We start from the raw sequence: 12,294 nt of genomic DNA, 5'->3' as shown, positions 1-12,294 counted from the left end.
GCCTGTATGAAAGACTCATGGACATGGACAACGGGGAGGGATATGATTGTGGGAGAGGGGGTGGGTTGGGTGGGGGAGAGAAATTGGGGGAAAAGTGGACAACTGTAATTGAAAAACCAAAATAAAAAAATTAAAAAAAAAAAAGAATTTAATTGCAATGTCTTTATTTCTCCCTTTTGAAGACCTGGAATTTATGGATATTTAATAATGTTTACAGAAAATAAAATTTTTTTTAGCTCTGAGAAAACACTTAACTGCTTTATAGATTTGGTTACCAACAGGGATTCTGTTGTTGATGTCTTTGCTTGGTTTTATTAGATAATCATGTGTTGATGATATCATTCTTATGGTAAGTGACATCTTTTTTTTGGTTTATTTTAGCAAAATATTATGTTGACTATATTAATTGAGTCTAATTGAAATGTTTTAATTCAAGAAGGAATATTAATTAGTTTTAAAAAATTCAAAATGGTTAGAAATCTAGGTATAGCTACAGTCCTAAGAATTTATCCATCTATTCAACACAGTAAATTCATATATGGCAGGTGCTAATTTAACCAGATCCTCAGGTTACAAGAGAAGTAAGATGTGGCTCCTGCTTTCAGATGCTGCCAGGTGGTAGGAAGACTTCCTTGTAGTAAACAGAGTGCAATAGTCCTGTGGGTACTGAGTCAGAGATTGGCACTGCCTACCAGGGGAGTGGTTGATTTTAATGAGGAGTAGAGAATGGAAGGGAGAGTAATTCATGAAAGATTCCTAGGAAGGTAACATTTGGGTCTCTTCTTGAATGAGAACTAGGCATTGCGACAGATGGTAAGTAATGAGGGGTAATGCAGGACTAGGGGGTGGTATAAAATCAAAGCACAGAAGCAGAAACTGCCTTGGTGCCTGGGAGGTGGTGGGTGATGATTTAATCACGCAGGCACTTGGAGCCACTGAAAAGCATTAGGCAGGAGGGTGACATGACTCGAAATATGACTTACTGTGAGCGAGACAGGAGCACTAATTTCAAGACACATGGTAATCAAGGTGAGAGGTACTATAACCCTGAGTCAAGACTTTTGTGGAGGGAATGGAGAGAAGGACCTTTGTGAGAGAAATGTTAGTAATTAGGGCCTCCTGGGTCATGGGGAGCAGTGTGCTGTGCTGAGTCTCAGGGTAATTTATTGGTCTAATAGTGCCTGTGTTGGCATGGTCATTTGCCATTGGAATGGATGATGCAAGGTCCCAGGCTCATCTATAAAACCTTTCATAAATATTTATATCAATTATGTCCTTGCTCTTGTTGGATGACCTAGTTCTGTGTTGCAATCCTTTATCCTCCCTCCACCTAGATAATAGGTAGAGGTGCATGTAGTGAGCTTAAAGATGTGACTTTTGTGCCCATTTTAGGGATGTTTTTCTTAAAGATCTCACCAAGTAACCCTGCTCCTTTGGGAGCTGTAGCACACAGTGACTGACCAGAGACAGAAAATTTACAGCCGGGCCTGAGTGATTCTAATATCATAGTTTTAATGGTATTTCTTGAGTTTTTTAGGTCTAATACTAGGACATCTAAACAGCAACACACTTAGATATTAACTAGAGAATAGATGAAGGTAAATCAATTCAAAGGAGAAAGAAGAAACCATATTCACTTTTCTATATGACTATATAGTTACTGAAGATACATGAATGTATATATAAATACACACACATATAAATTTTGTACACACATGTAAATATATTTATCTACATATACAAATAAACAGCTATGGTCACAAAAGCGTAACTTTAATATCTGTCTCCATCTTCATACTGGGAGCCAATGCTTATCAGGGAAATGAAAAAAATCAACCAGGAAAAAACCTGAAATGTTTGATTTGTAAAAGAATCCCCACCTCTCCTTGTCCATAATGACAATTTCCCTGTTCCCAAACTGGAGATGTAAACAACATAAGAATAGGAGCAAAAATTCAAGGGAGAATATGCAAAAAATATTGTTCCCCTCCCTCTTGTGATGTACATTCTGGTTGATTATGATATAAGAGATATCTAATGTCATTTGTGTGATGTCATTAGACTGTTGGCTCAGGATTGGCTTGATTCTTTTCATGTATGCTGTAGGAGCCACAGACCCCATAGTAGTAATGAGAAAATTAAGGTATAGTACTGCTTCCAAGGCTGGCTGTCAATGCTGTCTTTGGTATTAAGATAGGTTCTGTGTTTACCCAGGTACATGAACGTCACCATATATCTTGTGATACCAGCTTACTGACACTTGAAATGAGCCTTTTTCTAAGGTACTTGAAAAAAATCAGCTACCTGTATATTTTTGATGCCACAATTAAATCTTGAAATAAAGTACCTTTCATCAATGCAATATACCTCTATTTCTATATCTATTATCTATTTGATGTCTGTGTGTTAGTGTAGCAAACAATTTAACAAAACACATTTACCTGTAACAACACTCAGTGGGTACTGTAACTATAAGGCAAGTTATAGTATAAAATAAATTTGAACACTGTGATAGATTGATTTCATAAATGAACCCCATTTTTCACTTTTCCCTGTATCTAAACCCTTGGCAATATGAATCTTGCAACTACTTACAGTGAAACATGGACTCTATTCCCATCCTTGGGTCTGGTCTGCTTTGTGAATCATTCTGGTCAAGAGAATGTAGCAGAAGTGACTATCTGTCACTCCTAAGTGCAGGCCTCAAGTTTTGTACAGTTTCTTTAGATCTCTGGCACTTGCACCTGTAGTGAGAACAAGCCTGAGGTGGCCATTTGGAGGACAGGAACGTATGTGAAAGAAAGCCAAGTTTCCTCACAAAGACCATCCTATAATAGCTAGGCCCAAGTCACTCATTGAGGGAACAATAGACTCTTGAGTGACCCAATAAAATCATCAGCTGACTTATAGATTATTGAGCAAAAAGTAAATGTTTATTGTTGTAGGTCACTGATATGTTGTGATATGTAGCACTGTTGTAGCAATAAAACACTGAAAAAATACATCCCTGTATAACACGTTTAGCTAGAACAGTAAAACTGGTATAAAACAAGTAGCAAAACACAGTAAATTGGAATGAATGTATTTCTTTATAGGTAGCCAGAGTACATGGAGACTAATATTTTAATTTGTATCAGTACAGCAAACAACAACAGAATAAATTTGAAGGAATTCCAATGTAATTCTCATGGTTGTCCTAAAATATAATAATTGAGTATTAGTGTCTAACTGGCAGTAGGAAAAATTATTTAATTTAAATAGAAACTAGAAATTTTGTTATTATAACTACTAAAAGAGTAAGAATGTAAAATATTTTTAAAAGATTTTATTTAATTTTAGAGAGTGGCAGGGAGAGAAAAGGAAGAGAGAAACATTAGTGTGATTGCCTCTTATGTACCCCCAACTGGGGATCTGGCCTGCAACCCAGGCATATGCCCTAACTGGGAATTGAACTGGTGACTCTTTGGTTCAACGGCCAGCACTCAATCTTTTGAGTCACACCAGCCAGGGTGAATGTAAAATACATTTTTACTTGTTATCAAACTTAGAGAGTTTTCATTTTTAAAGAGAGTTAAGTCATCCCCCTGTGATTTACTTAATCAATGGTGATTCATTGCAGCAAAAATAGTCATTTTTATTTGCTAACAGTAAAGTTATTACTATATGCAAACACTCATGTAGACAAATAATGCATGATCATTTATTATCAATCCTGTTAAAATCTTGAAATCTTAGAGAAGACAGCATACTTCCAGAACACTTAAGGCAGGAAAAAAGAATATATGAGGAGAAGTAAATATTATAAAGGAGGCTGAAAAAGAATGATCACAGATTAAAAAGGGGAGCCAAAAAAGATAGCCAAAGGAGGAGAAAATTCCTAGAAGAGAGTGGTCAAGAGGATTAAATGTTGTAGAAAGGTTATCAAGATACAGGAAAATGTCAATTCAATACGATAGTTATGTCAATTCAATTTGACAGTTATGTCATTAGTGATCTTAAAACAGTATTTTTTTCTCTTTTTTTGGGGTGGTTTGCTGGCTCAGTTATTAATTTATTTTGCTTTCATTTTTACCCCCACTAAAAAGTTTTGTTTATTTGTTTTTCTATTACAGTTGTCCCAGTTTTTTCCCTATTGCTTCCCCATACCCTCCCCACACTTCTTCCATAGTTAGTCCCCACCCAGTTGTCAATGTCCATGGGTCATTTATACTTATTCTTTGACTAGACCCTTCCTCTTATTACCCCCTTCTTTCCCTCCCCTCCCTCCCTTGTCATTGTTAGTCTACCCCTTGTTTACATACCTCTGGTTCAATTTTTCTCATTTCTTTGTTTTTGTTTTTTTAATTTTATTTTTTGGTTATTCAATTACAGTTGTCCCATTTTTCCCCCATTGCTCCCCCCTCCCAGCCCATCCCTTCTCCCACAATTATATCCCTCCCCGTTGTCCATGTCCATGAGTCATTCATATACGTTCCTTGACTAGACCCTTCCCTTACTTATCACCCTTCTCTCCCTCCCCCCTCCCCCCTACTGACTACTATTCTAGTCTTTGCCTATTTAATTCGTTTGTTTGTGTTGCTTTTTAGTTTCCTGTATTGGGTGATATCATATGGTATTTTGCTTTCTTTGCCTGGCTTATTTCACTAAGCATAATTCTCTCTAGTTCCATCCATGTTGTCGCAAATGGCAGGAGCTCCTTCTTTCTTTCTGCTACATAGTATTCCATTGTGTAGATGTACCACTGTTTTTTGATCCACTCATCTACAGATGGGCACTTAGGCTGTTTCCAGCACTTAGCTATTGTAAACAGGGCTGCTATGAACATAGGGGTGCATAAGTTTTTTTGAATTAGTGTTTTAGGATTTTTCAAGTATAATCCTAGCAGTGGAATCACTCGTTCAAAAGGCAGTTCCATTTTTAGTTTTTTAAGGAAATTCCATACTGTTTTCCATAGTGGCTGCACTAGTCTGCATTCCCACCAAAGTGCTCTAGGATTCCTTTTTCTCCACATCCTCGCCAGCACATGTAGTTTGTTGATTTGTTGATGATGGCCATTGTGAGTGGTGTGAGGTGGTATCTTATTGTGGTTTTTATTTGCATCTCTCTGATGGCTTGTGATGTTGAGCATTCTTTCATATGTCTATGGACCCTCTGTATGTCCTCTTTGGAGACGTGTTTGTTCATATCCTTTGCCCATTTTTAAATTGGGTTGTCTGTCTTCTTGGTGTTGAGTCATATAAGTTCTTTATATATGTTGGAGATCAATCCCTTGTTCGAGGTATCATTGGCAAATATATTGTCCCATATGGTTGGTTCACTTTTCATCTTGCTGATGTTTTCTTTTGTTGAGCAGAAACTCTTTAGTTTAATGGAGTCCCATTTGTTTACTGTTTCCTTTATTTCCCTTAGGAGATATTGGTGAAAATATTGTTATGTGGGATATCTACAAATTTCCTGCCTATTTTTTCCTCTAAAACTTTTATGGTGCACGGCTTAAATTTAAGTCTTTAATTCATCTTGAGTTTATTCTGGTGTATGGTGTAAGTTGGTGGTCTAGTTTCATTTTTTTTGCATGTCCCTGTCCTGTTCTCCCAACACTATTTGTTGAAGAGGCTCTTTTTACTCCATTTTAGGTTCTTTCCCCCTTTGTCAAATATTAGTTGACCATATGAACCCGGGTTTATTTCTGGGCTCTCTGTTCTGTTCCATTGATCTATATGTCTGTTCTTATGCCGGTACCAGACTGTTTTGATTACCGTGGCCTTGAAGTATAGTTTGATATCAGGTATTGTGATTCTTCCTGCTGTGTTCTTCTTCTCAAGATTGCTGTGGCTATTCAGGGTCTTTTTTGGTTCCATATACATTTTTGAAGTATTTGTTCTAGGTCTGAGAAATATGTCATTGGTATTTTAATAAGGATTGCATTGAATCTATAAATTCCTTTGGTAGTATGAACATTTTGAGATGTTGATTCTTCCCATTCATGAACATGGTATATGCTTCCATTTGTTTGTATCTTCCTTAATTTCTTTCTTCAGAGATCTGTAGTTTTTTGAGTACAGGTCTTTTACCTCCTTGTTTAAGTTTATTTCTAGGTACTTTATTTTTCTTGTTGCTATAGTAAATGGGATTTTTCCAGTTTCTGTCTGATATTTTATTGTTGGTGTACATAAATGCCTTCGATTTCTGAATATTGACTTTGTACCCTGCTATTTTGTCAAATTCACTTATTAGGTCAAGTCATTTTTTGATGGAGCCTATAGGGTTTTCTATGTGCACTATCATGTCGTCTGCAAATAATGATGGTTTTACTTCCTCTTTTCCAATTCGAATGCCTTTTATTTCTCTTTCTTGTCTGATTGCTGTGGCTAGAACTTCCAAGACTATGTTGAGTAGGAGTGGAGAGAGTGGACAACCTTGTCTTGTGTCTGATCTCAGGGGGAATGCTTTCAGTCTTTTCCTATTGTGTATGATGTTGGCTTCAGGTTTCTCATATATGGCCTTTATTATGTTGAGGTATGCTCCCTCTAGTCCCCCTTTGCTGAGTGTTTTCATCATAAGTGGGTGTTGTACTTCATCAAATGTTTTTTCAGCCTCTATGGATATGATCATGTGGTTTTTGTCTTTAATTTTGTTTATGTCGTGTGTTACATTTATTTATTTGCAAATATTAAACCATCCTTGTATCCCTAGGATGATTCCCACTTGATCATTGTGTATGAACTTTCTATTGTGTTGCTGGTTCTAGTCTGCCAATATTTGTGGAGGATTTTAGCATCTATGTTTATCGGTGATATTGGCCTGTACTTTTCTTTCTTTGTTGTGTCTTGACCTGGTTTGGGAATTAGAGTAATACTGGCTTCATAGAAAGAGTTTGGGAGTCTTCACTCTTCTTGGATTTCTTGGAATAGTTTGAGAAGGATAGGAGTTAGTTCTTTTTTATATGTTTTGTAAAATTCAGCTGTGAAGCCAACCAGTCCAGGGCTTGTGTGCTGGGAGTTTTTTTTATTACAGCTTCAATTTCACTAGTTGTTATTGTCTGTTCAGGCTTTCTGCTGCTTCTTCTTTCAGTTTTGGAATATTATATGTTTCCAGAAATTTCTCTGTTTTATCTAGGTTGTCAAATTTCTTGTGATACAGTTGTTCATAATAATTTCTTGCAATCCTTTGTATTTCTGTTTTATCAGTTGTGATTTATCCTCTTCCATGTCTGATTTTATTTATTTGGGTCCCCTCTTTTTTTCTTGATGAGCCTGGTTAAAAGCTTGTCAATTTTGTTTATCTTTTCAAAGAACCAGCTCCTGGTTTTATTGATCTTTTGAATTGTTTGTTAGTCTCTATGTCATTTAATTCTGCTCTGATCTTGATGATTTTCTTCCTTCTTTTCACTCTGGGCTTTGTTTGTTGTTGTTGTTCTAGTTCTGGTAGCTGTAGGGTCGGTTATTATTAGAGGTTCTTCTATTCTTTTTAGGTAGGCCTGAACTTTCCTCTCAGGACTGTTTTCTTTGTATCCCATAGGGTTTGGGTTGTTGTGTGTTCATTATAGTTTGTTTCCAGGAACTTGTTGATTTCTTCCTTGATGTCATTGTTAAGCCATTCATTATTTAATAGCATGTTTTTTATTCTCCATGTGTTTGAATGTTTTTGAATTTTTTCCTTGAGGTTGATTTTCAGTTTCAAGCCATTGTGATCTGAGATGATGCTTGATATAATTTTAATGTTCTTGAATTTGTTGAGGGTTGACTTCTGTCCTACCATGTGGTCTATCTTTGAAAATGTTCCATGTGCACTTGAAAAAAATATATATTTTGCTTTCTTGGGGTAAAAATTTCTATATATATCAATTAAGTTTATTTAATCTAGAGTGTTGTTCAATTCCTCAATATCCTTGGTGTTCTTTGCTTCAAAGATCTGTCCATTGTTGACAATGGGGTGTTAAAGTCCCCTAGTATAAGTGTGTTGCTGTCTATATCCTTCCTGAAGTCTTTCAAAAATTTCCTTATGTATTTGGCTGCTCCTATGTTGAGTGCATATATGTTTACAAGGGTTATATCTTCTTGGTGGATTTTTCCGTTAAGTTTTATGAAATGTCCTTCTTCGTCTCTTTTAATGGCCTTTGCTGTAAAATGTTTTTTGTCTGATAGAAGTATTGCTACCCTAGCCTTTTTCTTTCATGTCCATTTGCTTGAAATACTTTTCTCCATCCCTTCACTTTCAGTCTGTGTAGGTCTTTTGTTCTAAGGTGGGTCTCTTGTAGACAGCATATAAGTGGGTGATGCTTTCTTATCCATTCAACTACCCTATGTATTTCGATTAGTGCATTTAATCCATTTACATTTAAGGTTATTATTGATAGATACTTATTCATTGTCATTTCCCCCCTTTGTATGCATGTTCCTCTCTGTCTCTCTCTGCTTCTTCATCTTCTTAAAGCAGACCCTTTAACATCTCTTGCAATGCTGGTTTGGTGGAGATGTATTCTTTTAGCCCTCTTTTGTCTTGGAAACTCCTTATTTCACCTTTCATTTTGAATGAGAACCTTGCTGAGTAGATTATTCTTGCTTGTAGGCCTTTGTTTTTCATTGCTTGGGATATTTTTTGCCATTCCCTTCTGTCTTGTAGTGTTTTTGTTGCAAAATTTGATGCTAGCCTTATCGTAGCTTTCTTGTATGTTATTAGCTGTTTCTCTCTTGCTGCTTTTAGGATTCTCTCTTTGTATTTCAATGTTGCCATTTTAATTATGTTGTGTCTTGAAGTGGTCTGTTGGGGTTCATCTTCATTGGGACCCTCTGTGCTTCCTGGACTTGCATGACTTTTTCTCTCCTCAAGTTAAGGAAGTTTTCTGTTGTTAGTTTTTCAAACAGGTTTTCTATCCCTTGCTCCTCTTCTCCTTCTGGTATTCCTATGATACAGATATTATTATCTTTCATGTTGTCCTGCAGCTCTCTTAAAACCTCTTCATTCTTTTTCAGTCTTTTTAAATTTTGTTGCATTGTTTGGGATTTTTTTTTTATATTGTCCTCCAGCTTGCTGATCCGATCTTCTGCTTCCTCTAGTTTGCTTTTAATTTCTTCTACTCTGTTCTTCAATTCAGAAATTGTATTCTTCATTTCCTCCTGGCTCTTATTAATAGCTCCTATGTCCCTTTTCATGCTTGTGTAATTCTCAGTAAGTTACTTGTAGTTTCCGTGGAGTTCCTTGTGGTTTCATTGGATTTCTTTGTAGTTTTTTTTGAGCTTGCTGAACCCATTGAGCTCCACTATAATCCATGTTTTGAATTCCATGTCTGATAGTTTGCTTTCCTCTATTTCATTTTGCATTCTTTCTGGGGATTCCTTCTTTCCTTTCGATGGGGGTTGTTTCTCTGTCTCCCCATTTTTGTGACTCTTCTTGTTTTTTGCTGCTTCTTAGGTTGATCTATACTTCCTGAATCTGCCCCTGGTGGCATCAGATTGTGTACCAGTCTGGGCCTTGCCAGCCCGTTAATGACATGGTGTGAGAAGACGTCACATTGCTCTTGGGCAATCATGTTGCAAAAAATACATGCAGTACCTGCAGATTATCCTGTTGAATAACTTGTCTCTAAGAATGGTAAAAAAGGGTTGTATCTGGAAGGAGATGCAAGATCAAGTATATTTTTATTTTCTTTTTTTAAGATGGAAATATCTTCAGAATATTTATAGTTGATGGTGAAGGAATCAGTAGAGAGAGAGAGACGTGCAGTAAGAATAAGGAAATGAGCATGTTCAAAGAAAAGCCTGCCATGAGTTGAGAGCGATTTATTAGAATTCACAATTAGAGAGGATTCAGTTATGGAGGCTGTTCAAAGCAGAGGGTTACTGACAAAGATTTAGAAACTTTGAATATTGTTGGCTGGGTTTTTCACATACAAAATAAATGACATCGTCACTGGCTATAAAATTATAAGTGATTACATATTTTTAAGTACATTTAGGATGCTGTTCCATTGTCTTATATATTTTTTTTCTCTGAGGTTCAGTAGTTTGATTATGATGTGCCTAGGTGCTTTTTGTTTTTTTCTTTTACTTTTGATTAAATCCTGCTTGAGCTTTATTAATCTTGAATCTGATAGGTCATTTACTTTTGAAAAATATTTGTATATTAATTCTTTCCCATTCTCTGTCTTCAATTTTAATGGCTCTCCAATTACATGTATTAGAGTATTATCCCAGAGGTCTCATGTTCTGTTCAGCTTTTCTATTTTTAAATCTGTTTCAATTTAAGTATTTAGAAAATTGTTTAATTTTTCTTTTCTTTTATTGATTATGCTGTTACATTTGTCCCAATTTCTTTTCCCTCTGCTCCCCTCCACCCTCTGAGCCTCCCTCCCTCCAGTTGTCTTCCCCTTAGGCCATGTCCATTCGTTGTGCATATAGTTCTTTACAACATCTCCCTCTCTACTCCACTCCCTCCTACTATGCTTCTTAATTCCTGCATCAACTCCCTCCCTTTTCCCCCTTCCCCCTCCCCACTGAACTCCCCCCAATATGTTCCCCATACCTATAATTCTTTTTCCACTCTCGTTGCCTACTTAGTTTGCCTTTGTTTTGATTCCCTAGCTTCTGCTGTTGGTTGTTGTGATACAGTTTTCATTTTAATGTTCATAGTTTTGATCCTCCTTCTTCTAAACAAGTCCCTTTAACATTTCATATAACAGTGGTTTGGATCTAACAAACTCCTTCAATTTTACTTCATCCTGGAAATACTTTCTCTGCCCTTCTATCCTGAATGACAGCTTTGCTGGATAGAGTAATCGTGGATGTAGGGTTTTGATTTTCATTACTTTGAATATTTTTTTGCTAGTCCCTTCTTGCCAGTAAACTTTCCTTAGAGAAATCCGCTGATAGTCTAATTGGACCCCTTTGTACATAATTCTTCTCTTCTCTTTGCTGCTTTTAAGATTCTCTCTTTATCTTTAATTTTTGACATTTTGATGATAATGTGTCTTGGTGTGGTCCTCCCTGGGTCCAGCCTATCCAGAACTCTCTGTGCTTCCTGGACCTGTAAGTTCATTTCTTTCCCCATGTTAGGGAAGTTCTTCTTCATTATTTTTTTACATAATTTTTCAACTTCTAGTTCTTCTACTTCACCCTCTGACAATCCTATAATTTGAAAATTTGTTCTCTTATAGCTGTCCCAGAGGTTTCTGAGACTGTCCTCATATTCTTCTCTTTTTCTTTCCTCTTTCTCCACTGGTTGACTGTTTGTTCCCTTCTTATGTTCCGATTTGTTGATTTGATCCATGGCTTTCCCTTTTTCACCACTTGTCTTGTATATATTTTTGTTCATTTCAGCAGGACTCGCCTTCATTCCTTCCCTGTCTTGATTCAGCCCCGCTGTTAGATGTGTAAGCTGCCTTATGACTATAGCTCTGAACTGAGCCTCAGAAAGATTGGCTATTTGTGTACTGGTCAAGTCTTTTATTTGTTTTTTTGTCAGCTGTGCGATTGGCATTTCAATCATTAATCCTATCATTCTGACCATTTTGTTTATCTTTCCTTCCTGGGTGGGGCGCTGTCACACCTCCTACACTATATTGGGCAGAGCCCCATGTGCTCGTCACAACCTGGCAACATTTCTCACCACACTGTGGCGTTTTGTGTGTGGGGTGGGTTCCAAGACTGATTCCTGCTGTTACTCTCTGCTGAGGAACCAGGAGCCTCCTCCTTCAGGCCTCACAGTTTGAGACAATGGGGTATGCCTTCTCCGGCATTGGAATCGTGAGCCGATGGGTCTAGTCTGCAGCCAGGGCTGGCTCCCAGGCACTTCTCTCCTCCCCTCAACTACAGTTGTCTGCTTACCAGGTTCCACTGTTCGCTGCTGCAGCTGCCACCTCTAGCACCATTCGATCTTTCAGCCGCGGTTTCACCCTTCCTACCTGTCCAGTTGAGCACCACTTATTTATGACTTCATACGTTGGACTTCCATGTAGCTTTATTTTCTGAAACTTCTGGTTATTTTTGCTTTTGCGGTAGTTGTAGTCCTTCTTAGTTGTGGAGGAAGACAGAGCGTGTCGGTCTATGGCTCCATCTTGGTCAGAAGTCCTCAATTTAAGTATTTTTAATGAATTCATCTTTGAATTTCATAGATCCTTTCTTCTACTGTGCCATTCTATTGCTACTTTATCCACAGAATTCTTCATCTCAGTATAGAATTTTTATTTGATCTTTTAAAAGAATAGAAATTCTATGATGAAATTCTCTATCTGTTCACTAATTTGATCTATATTTCCTCTAAATCTTTAACATATTTATACTTTCTTTCTTCTTTCTT

The sequence above is a fragment of the Furipterus horrens genome, unplaced genomic scaffold, assembly GCF_987537825.1.
Source record: "Furipterus horrens unplaced genomic scaffold, mFurHor1.1.pri manual_scaffold_2, whole genome shotgun sequence".
NCBI lineage: Eukaryota > Metazoa > Chordata > Mammalia > Chiroptera > Furipteridae > Furipterus > Furipterus horrens.
Note: the sequence above shows the minus strand (reverse complement) of the source record.